The sequence below is a fragment of the Euprymna scolopes genome, chromosome 3, assembly GCF_053919585.1.
Source record: "Euprymna scolopes isolate OS-2025 chromosome 3, ASM5391958v1, whole genome shotgun sequence".
NCBI lineage: Eukaryota > Metazoa > Mollusca > Cephalopoda > Sepiida > Sepiolidae > Euprymna > Euprymna scolopes.
The window spans coordinates 79,451,918-79,470,637 of record NC_136484.1 but is presented as its reverse complement, the minus strand read 5'-3'; positions in this window follow the sequence as shown (position 1 = coordinate 79,470,637).

The following is an 18,720-nucleotide window of genomic DNA, read 5'->3' as shown; positions in this document are numbered from 1 at the left end:
ATTAAAAAACAGATGAACTCATATGCCGAATGCGATGGCGAGCAAATTTCTTCCTTAAAAATGAACACATAAACAAAAAAGAATTCTATGGTTTGTTTTAAAAAAAATGCGAAAGCAGTAGACCTTTTGATAAACTTTGAAAATGACCTTTTAAACGTAATTAAAAATTTAGAATTCCACAATCAACATAACAATTTCCAACGGAAACTACACAAAATCGTTAGAAACATAAACAACTCTAATAAAATCTTTGTAAACGCAGATAAAACTAGAAATTTTTATAAAGTAGATAAACAAGAATATAACAAACTAATCACAGAAAACATAAAAAATAACTGGATACAAATGAATGCGACTACATAGATATAATAAATACTGAAAGTAAACAAATCAATGATAAATTAAAAATTAGCCATAAAGTTGGCAAATTGAAACCCAGAGAGGCATACATTCTGCTCAAAGACCACAAATGTGACTTCAATAATAACCCCAGCACTCGCTTGATATACCCAACTAAACCAGAAATAGGTAGAATTTGCAGTCGATCAACAGGCTAAAATCACTGTGCACACAAATTCTCCCGACTGATTTTGCCGCTTCTCAAACGTCAAATGATTTCTCCATCCTTTTCCACAAACAAGTGACCTGTTTTTATAAGGCACGTGCACGTGATCTTGTAAGACTTCGTTTACTACAAAACGTCACAGCTGCCATGATGGACTGTTTTTTTCTTTCTCGACACATGCAACTCACAGGACAGACAGACATGAGGACGTTTGTACAGTAAGCCATTTTCCCCACAATAATACTTTCTAGAGTAAACAAACAAATCAAACAAGTCCTAGAATTAAACCAGTGGGCAAATACTGCCAAAGCAATCACTTGGTTTAAAAATATAAAAAACAGAAATAAATGTACGTTTATACAGTTCAACATCATAGACTTCTATCCATTGATACCCAAAGAACTTTTCAACATTTCTCTGGAATTTGCCGAGGCATACATTGATATATCCTCGGAAGAAATCCACATTATTAAAAAATGTAGAAAATCAGTTCTAGTAAATAACAATAACAAATGGATAAAACCTAAAATGACAAATTCGTTTGATTTGGCGATGGATTCTGCAGAGGCATCAGATCTTGGGGGATTATTCATTCTATATACCTGTTGTAAGTAAAACAAATACTGTATACCCTTTAAATAAGGTTTTTATTAGCACAAAAGAATGTTACATCGGGTCCGACGTCAACACTATAAAGTAACATGGCGGACATTACTGGAGTAGTATACAGAGCTAGCGCTTCGTCAGGGAGAGTGCTATTGGGAAGTTTCGTATCCATACAAAACACAATACAACATTCTCCCCTCCATTAAATTAGAAAGTTCCTGCCGTGGGTGGGAAGTTCATTCAAGTATTAGTGTATGAAGGTGGGTTGATCACAACCAATGCAAGGAATGTAGTTTAATAGTTCAGGTTCACAATGTTAAAACTCACTAATTCAGCACAAGGAGTGCAATTTAATAGTTCTGATGCACAAAATAAATTAAATCAAGATTCACTAAACTCTAGAATCACAAATTCAACTTATCTGGTGGTCTTCTACTACGTTCTGACCGTCGCAAAACAGGTGGTTCTACTAGTGGGGGTGAATTTTCCTTTTGCTGATCTGCTGGTGTATCATTCCAGTTTTCTGAGTCATGTAGGTGATCAGTAAATTGGAAGTCTTTCAACGGGGCCAAGTCACGTGTAGATTCATATGGGTGATCAGTGAATTGGAAGTCTTTCAACAGGGCCAAGTCACATGTAGATACAGTCATCTGCCTACCCTCGTTAGATCGAACAAAGGCATAATGGGGGTTAACATCTAGAAGTTCAACGTTATCAACCAGATGTTCATATTTAGTTAACTGTTTGTGTCTCCGCATTAAAACAAAACCAGATTCGGTCATCCAAGACGGTACCGCTATCCCGGACACTGATCTTCTTGGGTGTTTAAACAGGCGCTTATGAGGTGTCTCATTTATGGCTGTGGATATTAAAAACCAAATGGAATGGAAGGAGTCTGCTAAAACCTCTTCCCAGTGTTCAGTCAGCAAACCTTTGTCTTCCAATGCTAATGAAATAGTTTTCCACACTGTTCCATTCATTCACTCCACTTGACCATTCCCCTGCGGGTGATATGGAGTGCTGTAGCTGGTGGAGATTCCTTTGTTGTGCATATACTTCTTGTACTCAGCACTCTTGAAACAACTCCCGTTATCTGAATGAACTTGGCTTGACATGCCAAATATAGAAAACAGGTGGGAGCAAGATTGCAATACACTCTGGGTACTTGTGTCTTTGCAAGAGTATACAAATGGGAAGCGGCTGTATTCATCAACTAATACCAGCATATACTTATTTGGGGGTAGATGAAGGTAGGGGTCATTTAAAATTGAGGTTCAACCTCTTGAAAGGTTGAGTTGATTTGATTAAATGCCCATCAACAGAGCAGAAAAATCTTGGTTTGCACTTGTTGTAAACAATACAGTCCTTTGTCATCTGCCGAATATCCTCAAGGGAGTACGGGAGGTTTCTACTCCTTATGAAGACCATCATCCTTGTAATCCCAGGATGGCACAAGGATCAATGCAAATTGAGGAGGTTGTTGTTACTATTCTCAGTAGCACAAGAAGCATGTGTCAATGCATCAGCTACAAGATTATTCTTACCAGGGCAATAGATAATGTTGAAATTGAAGCATGAAAGCTCCAATCTCCAACGGAGCAATTTATCGTTTTTTATTTGACTTTGGTGATTTTGGTCGTTAACAAATTTTACTTTTTCTGATCAGTAATAAGTTTGAAGTGCTTCCCCAAGAGGTAATGGCGCCAATATCTAACTGCTTCTATAATGGCAGCCGCTTCCTTTTCAACAGCTGGATGGTTTAGTTCAGAGCCGTGTAGAGTTTGTGTGAAAAACCCAACTGGTCTACCATTTTGGTTGAGGACTCCAGAAAGAGCACAATCAGAGGCATCAGTCTCTGACTGAAGGGGAGCATTCTCGTTGATAGTTTTTATTACAGCTGATTCAATATCTAGCTTTAGACTGTCAAATGCATTTCGAGCTTCCTGATTAAGGGGAAATAAATTGGTCTTAATAAGAGGCTGAATCTTATCAGAATACCTATGGATCCACTTTGAATAATATGAGAAAAAAACCAGGGATCGCTTGAGTGATTTACCGTCAGTTGGATAAAGGAGTTCTTTTAAAGGCTTCAACCTCTTGGGGTCGGGTTTAATTTGACTGTTGGGTCCAATGATATAACTCATGGAGCTCAGTTCATTCACAGAAAACACACACTTTTCTTCATTGTACGTAATTTTCCGTTTTTCTGTTACTTTGATGAATTTCGCCAGATTCTCATCGTGTTGCTCCTGAACCTTTCCACAGATGAAAATATTGTCCAGGTATCCAAAGGTGCCGTGTAAGTCCTTAGAACTAATAATTTCATCGACAATTCGCTGAAAACAAGCAACTCCATTTGTAACCTTAAAGGGTATTCGGGTGAACTGATACAAACCGGAGTTAGCTTCAAAGCAGTGAAGGGTTTATCATTCTCATTGATGGGGATCTCGTGATGCGCATTTTTCAGGTCGATTGTGCTGAATACATTATACTGAGCAACCTTAATCACTACATCATCCAGCCGGGGCAGTGTACTTATTCACAGTCTCAGAATAATCAATGACCATTCTCTTTTTCTGATTATCGGATTTAACCACGACCACTTGTGCCCTCCGAGGGGAGTTTGAGGTTTTGATGATCCCCTCCTTTAAAAGGCGCTTAACTTCTGAGTCAATGAACTTGCTATCATGTCTAGACTTGGTGGCAAATGCTTTCATGTTTACTTTGAAAATCCAGTCCAAGAATCACATCACAAGAGAGGTTATTTAAAACTGACACTTTCTGGTTGGGATACATACATTTGTTAAAAAGTATGTTAGGAAAACAAGCACCTACCACTTTGGATGAGAGGTCAGATGATGCCATCGAAACTCTCAAGTCTGAATCTGTTATTTTTAAATCTAGATCCTCAACTACTTTGGTATGAATAAAGCTGTCAGAGCTACCACCATCCATTAGTGCTTTAATGGCCAAACGGAAATGTGGATTTCTATGGTGGATCTCTGTAAGGATGATGGAACTGCCGAACTCGAACTTATAGAGGCTAAGGTTGGATAATGGACTGAGGCAGAAGTTGATTGAGTAGTATTATTTGATTTGCAGCATTTTGCAAAATGCCTGATCCGTTTACATCGATGACAAACACTCGATTTCGCTGGACATCGTGATTTTGGGTTTTTATAATTTCCACAGTTCAAACATTTAATTTCTGATTTAGCAGTATTTAGGTTTATTTGATTAAAATCCAAGGCCGATGTCTCTTCTTTCCCAAGGGCTGCAGCGGTTGGTTCCCCATATCGTGCTGGTGAATACGATTCCATATTCCTCGTTGCATTGTCCAGCGCTCGGGCCTGGTCAAACATAGTGTCCAGGTTGAGCGTTTTATTTTCCAACAAATGCTGGCAAATGGTATGGGACTGAATTCCAGCAATAAGGGCATCCCGAATCGATTCATTAGTGTATATCACCGCGCTGACGTCCCTAAAATTGCAGTCCTTGCTAAGGACTCGTAATGCTCGGAGATACTCGTCCAGACTTTCTCCTGGTTGCTGACGCCTCGTGGCGAGTAGATGCTATGCGTATATCTCGTTTTTTGGTTTGATAAAGAGGTCCTCTAGTTTGAGACGGCTTCTTCATAATTTCCGCAATCACTGACATATTCAAAAATATCCAGTAAAATAAAATTTATCAGGACCGACAACTTGTTGCGATTTTCCTGGGGTAGTGCCGCTAAAAAATATTTGAACGTAGCAAGCCAGTGCTTAAATTCTCGCTCGGCATTAGATGAATTATGGTTTACGTCCAATCGAGAAGGCCTCAGGGCACGATCCATTTTAAAATCTTTTACTATTTTTTTTTTTACCCTTTTGTGCTAATAAAATTGTTGTAAGTAAAACAAATACTGTATGCCTTTTAAATAAGGTTTTTATTAGCACAAAAGAACGATACGTCGGGTCTGATGTCAACACTATAAAGTAACATGGTGGACACTACTGGAGTAATATACAGAGCTAGCGCTTCGTTAGGGAGAGTGCTATTGGGAAGTTTCATATCCATACGAAACACAATACAACAATACCCTCACAAGCATATTTGATACTACGGATATCGGCCTATATAGAGATGATGGACTAGCTATAATAAAATACTCTAACAAAGTCAAGGGAGATAACTTTAAGAAAATCATACACAAGAAAATGAAAAAATTAGGTCTAAAAGTAGACATACTAGCTAACATAAAACAAATTTCCTGGACATCACGTTAAATTTAGATAAAAACACATATGAACCCTATTTAAAAGATAATCTAATCCAATATACATAAACTCTAAGTCCAATCACCCACCATCAATTATAAAACAGATTCCTAACTCGACCAGCAATAACTCAAGCGATGAAAATGTATTTAACAGGTTAATCAATACCTACGAAACAGCACTAAAAATAGTGGATACAAAAATATTGATATAAAAAATAAGCCAAAAATAAGCCGCAAAACACCAATAACTATAATAAAATTAAAAATAGAAGAAAAAGAAATATAATCTGGATATGGCGCCATACAGTCAAATGTTAAAAACAAAACTTGGCAAGAAATTTCTAGATCTCATCAAAAAACACTTTCCTGAAACCAATCCCTTACACAAAATTTTCGATAAAAATGACCTAAAGTTATAATACAGCTGCTGCGAAAATTTAAAGATGATAATTAAAGCACACAATAACAAAATATTAAATAAAATCAATGAAAACAACAACAAAATAAACAATAAAAAAAGTGGACACTATGACAAAAATAAAACTAACACAAAGGACACATATGTAACTAGTAGAAATAATAATAATAATAATAATAATAATAATAATAATAATAATAATAATAATAATAATAATAAACCAACTCCGGACAACAACAACCATACTAGAAATGAAAATAAAAATACTAATAATGAACAAGATAAATGCAACTGTAGACACCACACACTTTGCCCACTTCAAAATAAATGTCTAACCAAAAGCATAGTTTACCAGGCCACAATATTTGCGAAAGAAAACCCGAATAACAAGAAATATTATGTAGGTATGACTTTCTTAGATTTCAAAACTCGATATTATGACCACAAAAGTAAAAGTACATTCAAAAATAAAAAAGAAACATCGAATCAACATGTAGATTATTTGTTGTTTAAAGTTCGCAGAAGGAAAGGAGAAAAAGAAAGGTAAAAAAACAGATCAAACGAACAGAGGTCTTACCGCGTGTGTGTCGGGCGAGGTTGGGCAAAAGAGAGAGAGAAATCAAGATGGTGTCCATAGTTTTAAAAAGTGTGCTTTGGTGGAAGTCATGCAAAATCACGTGAAATCATGCGGGAGACATGTATAAAAGGAGTTGACAGGTTAGGTTGGACAGAGGCAGGCAGACGAAGGTTGGTGTCAGGGGCGATCTCAAACTTGGCGGTTGTTGGCTTGCAAAAATGAATTTTTTAATATTTTTTTTTTATTTCTTTATTTAAATTTGCTGCCCTAAACTAGGAACACTTCATTATGCCTTCATGAAAAATTTGCTATCTTATACTTTAAAGAACCCCAACATCTATTAAACTGTAGGAGAGAAATAGTGAACAATTGTGTTCACAGGATAAACTTTACTCTAGGATAGCGATACAAAATAACTTTAAAATTAACAATAACAATAGAAAATAAATAAATAAAATGGACACACATATACATAAATTATCATATATATATATATATATATATATATATATATATATAAACTAACATAAAAAAACAATAGCATAAACGATGGCGGTGAGTTGGCACGAAATAGTGTGAGGGTTTAGGGGTTAATACCATGCAAACGGTAAATTTGCGACAGGTTTGAATATCAGATTCGTTGGTAGCGACCCCAAAACTCCCCCCAAAAAACAAATTTTATTGGTCGGTGTTCTGTTGTAGTTAAAGTAAACATTTACCCATTAAATTTTTCTACAATTCAAGACTGACAACAACACCTGATGATTTGAAGGCACTGACTTCAATTTATCATTATTCCAAGGCAAACTGATATAATAACTGTTATCCATGAAGCAAGTTGAGGAACAGAAAGATTCTATCTTATGTTTAAAATCACCGAATTCTTCTTCAACAATACTGATAGTTTTCAAACTACACAGTTTTTCTACAGTTCTTTCAACCCAAGACTCCTCAAAGCAACTCAAAGCAACTCTGTATATCCTGTATAAAGTATACATATGTGAGGTCACAAGCAGAATGTTCATCCATAATTTAGGCATAGTTAAACCCCAACTTTTCCATTTCGTTTACGGTTTGATGGGACATAAAATCCGATATATGACAAATAGGACAATTCTTTGGGGAAATGTCCACACATGGCCTTCCCTAAAACTATTTAGGTCCATAAGTCTCAGAAATTTGAGCACATCCACACCTAATAGACCGGCAATGTGTCATTTCTCAATTTAACACAAAATAATAGAGATCCAAAAATCTCACTCCAAGATTTACTTTCTTCAAGTGCTTTACCTCTTTTCCCAAAAAGGTTTGGATTAAGAACTTATGATTCCTCATGGGAACATTAAAATTTGAGAATCCATCCAACATTTCGCCAGATAAATAAGACTGCTCACTGCCAGTATCGATTAGGCAGTTGAAGGACACACTTTCACTAGATTCAGTGTTGACCTTGATTACAGCAAGTAACAACAAGCTTTTCAAATGCCAACAAGCCTTAGGGTCTAATAATGTGTTTCATATAAAAATAATTTTTATAAATTTTTGTTTGTCAAATAATTTATGCCGCTGTAATACACATTTGCCTAATCCATATATATAAAAGCGAAAATGTGTGTATGTATGTATGTTCGCTTTTTGTGTATGTCTGTAAAAGGCTTTTTTCGTTGGACTTCTCGGTCGGCTCCTTCCTTCTTAAAACTTTTTATATAACGTCTAAATGATAATATCTAAGAGTTAACAATGGGGGTCGCCTGTCTATTTAATTTGCTCGACTTTGAAAAGATAAATATTCAACATTTTTCGATCATTGCATGTGCATTAAGCTTTTTTGTATAATAAAAGCGAAACTAATTCTGGTGACGTTTTTCCGGAAACGTCCGAAAGCAATCAGCTTTGGTGGAGTTTCTCCTTGTATCAGACAATTGCTATTCAATTTGGACAATCCCCTTTTTATGGGGAGCTGGTTTTCCACACAACATCTTGGGGAAATAAAAAAAATAAAAAATCCTACCCTGCAGTAAATAAAATACTGTCCCGCAGACAAAGTTGACCTCATTAAAAACGGGCACCTGCCAACTTTTAATATTTACATAAATTCAAATGTTTCCATTACTATTTCGTGGTGAGCCAATGGTTAACGTCGTCTGTTTTTTTTTCACACTTTAATTTCCAATTTCAACTCAAGGGTTCGGGTTCGATCCTTCATACTTACCTACCAAAACCTTTTTTTATATTTTATCCCCCTCCCCCGACACAAACACCCGGGTGTTTTGATTTACCCAAAACCACACACACCTCGAAACACCCGGGCAATGCCGGGTACCCTCCCCCGCTAGTTATCTATCTATCTATCTAATATATAAAAGGCAAAATGTGTGTGAGCATGTGTGTTTGTTTGTATGTCTGCTAAAACCTTTCGACAGACAGAACAAAAATTAACAAACTTGGTCTCATATTAAAGCCCCCCAAAAAGTGACACTTTTTTCGTTTTTCCTATGTATTTATGTAGTAATAATGTGATGATCTAATGATATTTATACGTAATTAAAAAAAACGCTTAGTCATGTTACGTGACGTGACGTCACCATTCAGTAATGGCGATGTCTGTAAATAAACAATTCTTATCGGTAAATTTGCGAGAATCATACAATGTCAGTATATATAACCTTAAATGTTATGAAAATGTTTCCAACGTGATTAACGGGTTAAAAATAGTAATTATACGAGAGTATAACGAAAAATGTCAAGAAAAAATGATAAGGGGGGAAAAAAATTCAGCTTAAAAATATTCACTGATAAAAAACCGATCGTTATATTTAAGCTAAAAAATAAACAGCCATTTTCTTTTTTGTATTATTACCACGTGACCTCCTACCTCTGTTAAACTGGAGGGGGGAGGGAGGCCGCTTGAAAAACAAAAAGAAACGGCCATTTTCTTTTTTATATTAGTAACACTACGACCTAATTCTATTTAGAGGGAGGAAGGGGGAGGGCATGAGTTAATCAGCGTTTGAGAGTTAATGGATTTGGTAACATACATCCTCCTTATTTTCGAGTTTTCTTAGTGGGGGTTGGGGCGAAAGATGAGACCACTTGAATTCAAAGAACAGATACTATACTTTGATCTTAGCCAAAAAAACAAGTAACCGTCTTATACAGCTTAATTTTTTACCGAGCATTATCTCCTATTAAAAAAAGATGCATAATTTATATTTAGATGTCATATTCCAAAAATCACAGAAGGCCATCCTTATTTTCGATTGACGTTTGTTTCTCTCCTTATTTTCTTAGTGGGGGTGGGGGGAGAAGGATGAAACCGCTTTAATTCTAAGAACAGATACTACACTTTGAGATATTAAATCTTTTATTCATGTTAAAAATACAGTCAAAATCAACGATGAACAAAAAACATGGCCAACTCAAAAGGGGGGATTGTGGGGGTCGTTGGTCATCCTTGTCACTCCAGAACTAAACAAAATCAAAAGTTTCTCCCAGCTAGTATCTTCTTTCACCATAATACCGCATTCACCTTTTCATATTGGGGGACGTCCTACTTAACTCCCAGTTTTTAAAACATTTTTTATTGACGTGTAAAAACAAAAAAGATAAAATAAAATGGTACAATAATTCATTTGTGTCTAGAGCGGGGAAAGAAAAAACAAAAGGTGATTAGTAGGACCCTCCCAACCCCGTCTAGTTGATAGACTGCCCGTTCCACTAGGTTTGTAAAAGGAACCTCGCTTCTGCGGGTCAGTCTCTAGGTGGGGATGCCCTCTAGATGGGGGTGAATGGAGAAAAGAAAATTTTGTGGGTAAGGGATGGGGGTTAGTTTGCATTTCTTTCTCTCCAAGATGGGTAAAATTTAGAGGAAGGGGTTAAAACAAAAATTGCAAGTAAGAGGGGATGGGGATCTTGGAGGCTTCCTAATCGGGGAGGGATGGAACACACACTCAGCTAGCTGAGAGGCTACTTGTTTAATTTTACTTTACAGAACTGCGCGTTCCACACCTAGGCGGGGAACACATATTCAAATTTGGCTCCTCTTCGTATACACAGACTTGCCACATATATCCATATCCTGTCAAATGCCGTGCGATGCAACTTTCTTCTATCACATCTGATCTTCACCCGTAGTTGGTGTTTAAAGAAAGCGATCAGATCTTGATCAGAAAAAGACAACACCCCCCCCCCCGGCAACCTTGCAAACGCAACGTCCAAATCACCATTCTTGCCACGGCCAGGATCGTAACATAGACCATTTGTCTTTCCCGGTCCCACAGCGGCCTCACGTTGTCCACAACATTGGATACAGTAATTGGGCGAGGATGCTCAAGATCGATGCGAGCCGTCACTTCGCTGACATACGACCAGTACTGGCAGAGTTTGCGGCAATCAAAGAAAGCGTGATCAGTAGTTTCTACAGCCGTTGTCCCACAACGGGGACAATCAGGCATCTCCAAAAACCCAGAACTGCATTGTATGTTGTTGAGTGGAAGTGCATTTCGGGCCAATCGCCAGATCAGAGAGAACTCCGAATTGTTCAGATGACTCAAACCTGGCGCCCAGCTCCACGCGGAGCAGATCTCACTCTGCTGCCAACCCAAACGCGCGCATAGCGGGTTGTCGGCGGCCTCCTTCACTAGATTCCTGTGGAGTTCCCTACGGGTAGCAGTCACAAGGTCACTGGACCTTGGTAGTCGTTTTAGCACGGCTCGGCACTCTTTCATGTAGGCAGATTCTCCCCGCGGCCTGCGACGGCTCTCGATGGACGGGTCGAGAACAAGGTCGGGGAAGGCGGCAGTAACCATGGGGTGCCACAGTTGGTAGTCTTGCATATAGTGGCTCAGGAAGGCCAGCCTCTCAGCACAGCATCTCGATGACACTTCAAGTCCGGCATTCCCAAGCCTCCCTCACACGGACGTTGAATACAGACCTGTCTGCTCACCCAGTGTCTTCCTTTGTCCCAAAGGAGCGAGGACAAGAGTTCGATAAGAGATTTTAGGTGTTGTTCAGGCAGGGGAAGTACGGCCAGTTGATAAAGGATGAGAGGAAAGACGTAAGTGGTGCACGCCTCAGCTCTACCCTTTAAGAAAAGTTTCCTAGGAAGCCACGAATTGACTGCAGCCTCCACCTTTGACCGTACCTCCAACCAATTCTTGTCAAGCTGGAGACCCGGTCCAAACCACATGCCGAGGATCCGGACCGGGCCATCTGTCCAGCTGAAGGGCGCCAGGAGGTTTGCGTTGCCACTCCAGGCACCCAACCGCAGTCCTACCGACTTGCTGCGGTTAATCTTGGCCCCCGTGATTCTTTCGTACTGTGCGAGTGCCTCCGACACGACCTCAATGTCTCTGAAGCCCGACACGAAGACCGTGACATCATCAGCGAACGCGGATACCTTGGCAGCTGAGCCGCCAGGCAGAGCCATTCTGCGCAGGGCCGAATTTGCCTCCCCATGTCTCAGCTTGCGGAGCAGAGGCTCCAAAGCCAGGACATAAAGCAGGGGCGACAGCGGACAACCCTGACGAACCAACCGAGAGATAACAAAGGGTTTTGAGCGCTTTCCGTTGACTTGGGCTGTCGATACATTATGGAGATCCACTTGCAAAAGTCCGGTTTAAAACCGGCGGCCTCTAAGACAGATGCCAGGAAACGATGGTCAACCCTATCGAAAGCTTTGGACTGATCTAAGTTGATCAGTGCAGCTTCCGTGTCGTCATCTATTCCCCCCTCTAGGATCGTGCAGATCAGGTGCAAGTTGTTCTGAATCGATCTCCCCTTCACAGCGTAGTTCTGTTCCGGTTCAACCAACTCGTCGATAACAACCTGCAGCCGATTCGACAGGACCTTGGCCAAAATCTTCAACTCTGTGTTTAGCAGAGTTATGGGTCTGTAGTCGTCTAACTCTTCCCCTCCATGCCCGTCACCTTTCTTCAGCAATGTGATCACTCCCTTGGTTACCTGCCCTGGGATGGATCCCTGAGCAAACCAATGGTTGAACATATCCGTCAGAAGAGGTAGAAACATGGGCGACAGCCTCAAGTACAGTTCATATGGCAGACCATCAAGTCCTGCCGATCTGTCAAAGCTGACCTGCTTCAGCACAGTGAAGACCTCCCGCTCCGTCACCCGGCCCTCGCAACTAGCCGCTCTAGCCGCCTCGGCCAAATAGTCGCTAAACTCAAGGACCGGAAGATTGGGCTGCTGCGTAAAATGCTCCTCGAAATGTTCTCAAAACCCCTCGCAGATCTCCCGAGTCGATTCCAGGGTGCGTCCATCCGGATGTCTGACTTTTGCAATGTATTTGTCTGAGCCACACCTAGAAACCTCACGGCGCACGTCTGCATCAGAATTGACTGCTTCATTGCCTATCTTTCTAAGCCTAGCTCTAACTACTTGGCCTTCATAACGCTCGCTAATCTTGTGTAGAAGGTCCTGCTTAGCTAGTTCCTGACTAACCCTATCACCCTCCCCCGTAGCCTGGGCTATTTTCTGCTCTAGCTGCTTCTTCGTCTTGGCCTTATCTAGTGCGAGGCGCTGGGCATACTTGACGGAGAAGCTTCTGATCTTGGCTTTGAGACCTAACCACCACTTACTCCCGGTAACTACCCCCACTAGTGCCTTTTTAATCAATTCTCTTAACTGATCTCGGAAGTCTTGTATCTCCAGAAGGGAGGTGTTTAACTTCCAGTACCCCGCTATCTTAGGCCTATTTCCTAGCTTCAGCCGGGCCATAACTAATTTATGGTCCATCTGGCCTAGCCAAGTGAACGTGGGACAGGATAGGAAATCTACTTCGCCTCTCCTAACTAACATCCTGTCCAAATAGGTATTTGGATGGGAGGAAACGCTATTGGTCCACGTCCACATTTCCCGTCCTGGATGCTCGACCCGAAACCTGTCGACCAGTCCGCATCTAGCCATCAGATCAGCCAGGCTGGACTCGCACCTCTCCGACCCTCTAGCTCCACCTCCTACCTTATCTATTTCGGGGTCTAAGATGGCATTTCAATCCCCCATTAGCACTACCCACTTCCGACAATCTACAAACGCGTCAAGCTGACTGAAGAATGAGACCCTCTCACGAGCGGTGCTGGACGCATGAACTGCAATCACCCGAAACACAGAATCTTTTACGGCAACATCTGCCATGACCAGCCTGCCCTCCGCATCTCTATGGACAACGTCGACTGTCGCGAAAAGGGTACGTTTAACTAGCAAGGAGACTCCCTTCCCCCGCGGGCTGCCATATGCTGAGAAAACCTCAAAGTCTCGGGCCAGCACCTGACAATCCACAGAAGAAATGAAATGTGTCTCCTGAATCGCAGTCACATCCACTCCCAGGGACAAGGGGTCGTGCCGGAGGCAAGCTGCCCGGCCCGATGATTTAAAGCCTCTCGCATTCAGACTACCCAAATTAAAAGCCATGGTACCTACCTTAAGGTGTGTTACACTCAGCTCCGAAGTCAGCCGCGGAAAGGACACCGACGTTGTGTGCAATGCTCAAGGTGGTCAGGTTTTTCATGTCCTGACCTTCTCTCACAATGCCGCCGACATCCAAAGGGTAAGTAAATTTAAGGGCCCTATAGAGTGATGGATGGACCAACACTGGGACCCTTCCCTTGCATTGTTTTGTGAGTTCCTCAAGGGTAGGGTCATTTTTCCTAATCAGTTCAATTCCCGGACCAGCCCCTTCAGCGGCCTCCAGCATTGTCCACACGTTGGTCTTGCAGGCCTCAGGAAGCCTGACGGAAGTTGTTAGCCGTGGGCGTCTGGGAAATTAGAGGGGACATTAACATCTTTTCCCCCTATCTGTTGGCAATCTAGCAGACGTTTTAAATTTTTTCTCTGCCGGTGTGGTAAGTCCATTGCCACAGACAGGGGGTCTACAAAACAAAGGTCCTCCCTGGTTTCGAGGGCGAGGGTCCCTGTTGGAGTGAGTCCGTAAGTGGGAGAATCTGAAGGGTCTCTTCCCCTCCTGGGTTCATTCTTTTCTTTCTGGGATGGCGGCTCAATTTGCATTGGTGTGGGGACGAGTGTCTGTGTGGTGTCTGGTGCTGGTGTTGGTGCGGTGTCTGGTGTTGGTGCGGTGTCTGGTGTTGGTGCGGTGTCTGGTGTTGGTGCGGTGTCTAGTTTTGGTGCAGTATGTGGTTTGGGGTGGAAGTGGGTTGTGTTGTTGTTAGAGGTGGTGTATGCTCACAGGGAGTGGGGGCTGCCTTTTCTTCCCCTTTCCTTTTTTTGCTTTTCTTTTTTATTCTTTTGAATGAACCGGGGAGTGGTGAGGTTGAGTTCCTCTCCCTCTCGCTAGCAGATTCATCCTCAGAGGAGCAGTGTTTTCTTCGCTTGGTCCCTGTCTCAATTGGTGTGGGGACTGTTGGTTGTTGCTGCTCCTCTAATTGCTGTTTCTCTGGTTGATGCTGTTGCTGTTCTGGTTGCTGCAGCCGTTTTTGTTGCTGCTGCTCCTGTTCTGGCTGTTGCTGCTGCTGCTTTGGCTACTGCTGTTTTTGTTATTGCCGCTGTTTTCGTGGCATTGGTTGTGGAATTGGCCGCGGCAGCTGATGTTGTTGCTGCGGCTGGTTCAACGGCTGGTTTGGTTGCTGCTGCTGTGTCTGCTGCCGTGGCTGTTGCTGCAGCTGTTGTGGAGGCTTCTGTTGTTGTTGCTTCCTCGGTTGTTGGGTTGGTGGTGGGACGGTGGCAGATGGGATTGTGGGCTTCCGTTTCCGCCTCATTACCGTGATGCATTCCTCCCCCTTGGCCTCCTGCGTGGTTTTGGGTTGCCTCGGTGCTGGGGTTGGTGCTCCGGTTGCAGGAGTTGTGACAGCCTGTTTGGACACTGGTGCTGTCTCAGAGGTTGGGCCCGCCTTAGTGTCACTCGAGTAGGAGTTGTCCTTTGAGGGCAGCTCTTGGCCATGTAACCCTGCTTTTGGCAGAACCAGCAATGCGGACGACGCCCCTCCACCACCACCATCATAGTTGCCTCCTTAATTGTCAGCTGTGCTGGTATCGCCTGGAAGCCTTCTTTCTTTAGCCTTATGGCCACAGTGTAGCTGCCCAAGTGCATGCCGGTTTTCGACCGCACTGGGGTTATTTTTTCCACCTTGCCGAACTGTGTGAAGAAGGATCCCAGGATTTCTGCTGATATTTGCATAGGTACATTGAATACCTGCACCCGGGTCCTTGTCCTGCCCTGGTATTCGGGCTTTAGTTTTATTCTCCCATACTTAATTTCCTGTATGGAGAGTCTCTCCGCATCTTTCTTGGTGGGTAGGAGGATGTCCCACATGGTGTAGCTCCTCTGGTACAGGTATAGTACCGGGATGTTTAACTTGTGTAGGAGCCCCGCCATGTCTTCCTTTTTCATCCCTAGGAGGCGGTTTTCCGGCATATCCGAGATGATGAGGGAGAGGACCCTGTCTTCGATTGCCTCCCAAGCACCTGGCACTGGTTTAATTTCTGCCCCCTCTATGTACTGTCTGTACTTGGTCAAGTACAAGTCTCTATACTCTTGAGGGGACAGTTGCTTCTCTACAGTCTTCCCCCATGCCGACCCCCTTGTTGGTGTTGGATCTTTGATGAGGTTGGACTGTTTTTGCTGTTCCTTTGCGGAAGGGTTGCTATTTTGAGGGGCATTTCCCTTTCCGCTTTCCTTTGGGACTGACTCTCCTTGCTATATGCTTCTTCCAGGAAATGCCTCCCTTTTTGGGGAGTTGGCATCCTGGGGAGCATTGTCCCCTTTATTGTCCTTGGGAGCTTTTGCCCCTTTTGTTTTGGGGAGGTCTAGGCTGTATGACCCCTCGTTTTCTTAATTTGCACCCCTTTTTGGGCAGTAGCCCTCCTGGGGAGCACTGTCTCCCTTATCGTCCTTTGGGGCTACTGCCTCTTGATTTTTGTTTTCAGAGCCATATGCCCCGTCCAACATTGTTTTTTCTCCTCTTTGTGGGGAGTCACCCTCTTGGGGAGCTGCTGGTGAGTTTTCTCCCTTCTGGGGAGCGTCCTTCGGTTTAGTGTCCGGGCGGTATGCCCCCCGTTGCTTTTTGCTCCCCCTGTTGGGGAGTCATCCTCTTGGGGAGCAGTTTTTCTTGTGGTAGCCTCCTGGCTGGGGCTATCTGTATTGGTGGTGCCTTGGCTGGGGGTGTCCATTTTTGAAAAAAGCTCTCTTTTCCCAGTATTAAAATTTACCAAAATGAGTGACGTGGAGTCGGCGTCCAAAGTGGGGAGCCGACTTTGGCGCCAAAAAGAAGTGGCGCCAAAGGTGGCAAGGGGGGAGATAGAACTGAGAGAGGGAGTGGGAAGTTAGTGGAGGGAAGAGAGAAAGTGTTTCTGACCCTCCCTCGCGGGAACGTCGTAAATTATCAGCTCGGATCCCTCACGGGGGGGGGGGAGAGCAGAGAAAGACAGACCAAGTGGGGGTGCGGACAGAACGCTACCCAACAAGCTTGTCAGGTGTTGCGGGCACGAGAATGTGTCGCCAGAACAGCACTGCCTAGCGCTGTGTATGTATCAGAGAACAGATACTACACTTTGATCTTGTTTATATATTTTATTGCTTTTAAAAATTTTGAAAATACAATTAAGTAAAAAACAAAACATTCTTAAACAACAAAATTAGGCACAAGGCCCTACAAGAGATTGGGGAGGGGAAGGGTTCAGGGTTTTTGTAACTAAAGTGATTAAAAGTAATAAATGTAGACTTTGGAGTCTTACTCTTGACTGACAACATTTACCAAAATACCTCATTCACTCTATGGATCTTAATCTAACTAATAAATCCCCAGGTTTAAGAGGCAAAAACATATTTACAATTTATAAACAGTTGTCTGTGTGTTTGTGTATGCATTTTTTTTTTTTTTTTTAATTTTGTGTGTGTGTGTGTGCATGTTTGAAAAAATAAAATTCAATTTCATTAGAAAATAAAAAGTTTTTAATTAAGAGCAAGATTGTTCATGGAGTGGGGAAAACTAATCAAAAGTGTTCATATCAAAAACAAAACAAAAAAAAATCCTACTGGGTTGTTAGTGAGGCCCCCCCCCGTACTAATCTAGGTGACTAGACCCCCCCCCCCCACTGTTTTCCGGGGGAACCGAAAACAAGCAGGGCGATCCCTAATGGGGATTGGGGAAAATACCTTAATGGAAGTGGGAGAAAACAAAGCAACGGGTGGAGGGGGGTTGGAAGGTGACCTCTGAGTGGGGGAGTGACCGGGGATGTTGAAAAAGCAAGGATGTGGCACAAAGGGGATGGGCAGACTCAGAGGTTCTCTAGTACCAAAAAATAAAATCAGGAACAGGATCTCATTTATACCACCAGTCAAGAGTCTTCTTAAAATGACTTAGCTAGAACTTAAGCGGGATGGGTACCGAAGGACCCAGCACCACTCGTGCCATGCTTAAGGAGGGAACACGTATTGAAACTTGGTTCCTCGACGGATGCACAAACTAGTGCTGTGCACCCACCTCTTGTCAAATTCCGCTCTAGGCAACCTTGGCCAAAAGGCAAAGAAAAAAAAATGCATATTACATATTTTTGAGGAAGGTGAGAGGCATATTATGAGTTAGTGGGAGGAGGGGGCGAAAGATGAAACCGCTTTATTTCTAAGAACAGATACTACACTTTGAGGTATTTATTTGCTCCCCCACTGAGCAAATTAGGCACAAGGCCAATTTTTAAAGTGAGGAGTGAAGGAGAAATGGGGACCAAATCCCCAGGGCATAGGGGAGCTGGATAGTGACAATTGGTATGAAGGGTTGCCCCTTCATTGACCAAAGTCTTATATGTGGGGTCAACCCCACATATGGTCTTTGCTTGCAGTATCTGCAGGAACAGATACTACACTTTGATCTTATTTATGTATTTTATTATTTTCAAAAATTTGGACATTCAATTTTGCAACTGCAACACACAAAAATTTTCAATAACAAAATTAAGCACAAGGCCCTATAAGAAATGGGGAGGGGAAGGGTACAGAGTCTTTGTGACTAAAGTGACAAAAAGTGAATAATGAAGACTTTGGAGTCTTACTCTTGACTGGCAACATTTACCACAATACCTCATTCACTCTGTTGATCCTAATCTAACTAATAAAACCCCAGCGTTTTGAATAACTTTGACATATTTACAAAAAGAAAAAGAAAAAGGTGTCTGTGTGTTGTGTATGCATTTTTTTTTAAAATTTTTTTTATATAAAATATATAATATTTTGTGTGTATGTGCGTGTGTGAGAAAATAAAGTTCAATTTCATTAGAAAAATAAAAAAGTTTTTGAATTAAGAGTAAAAATGTTCATGGAGTGGGGAAAG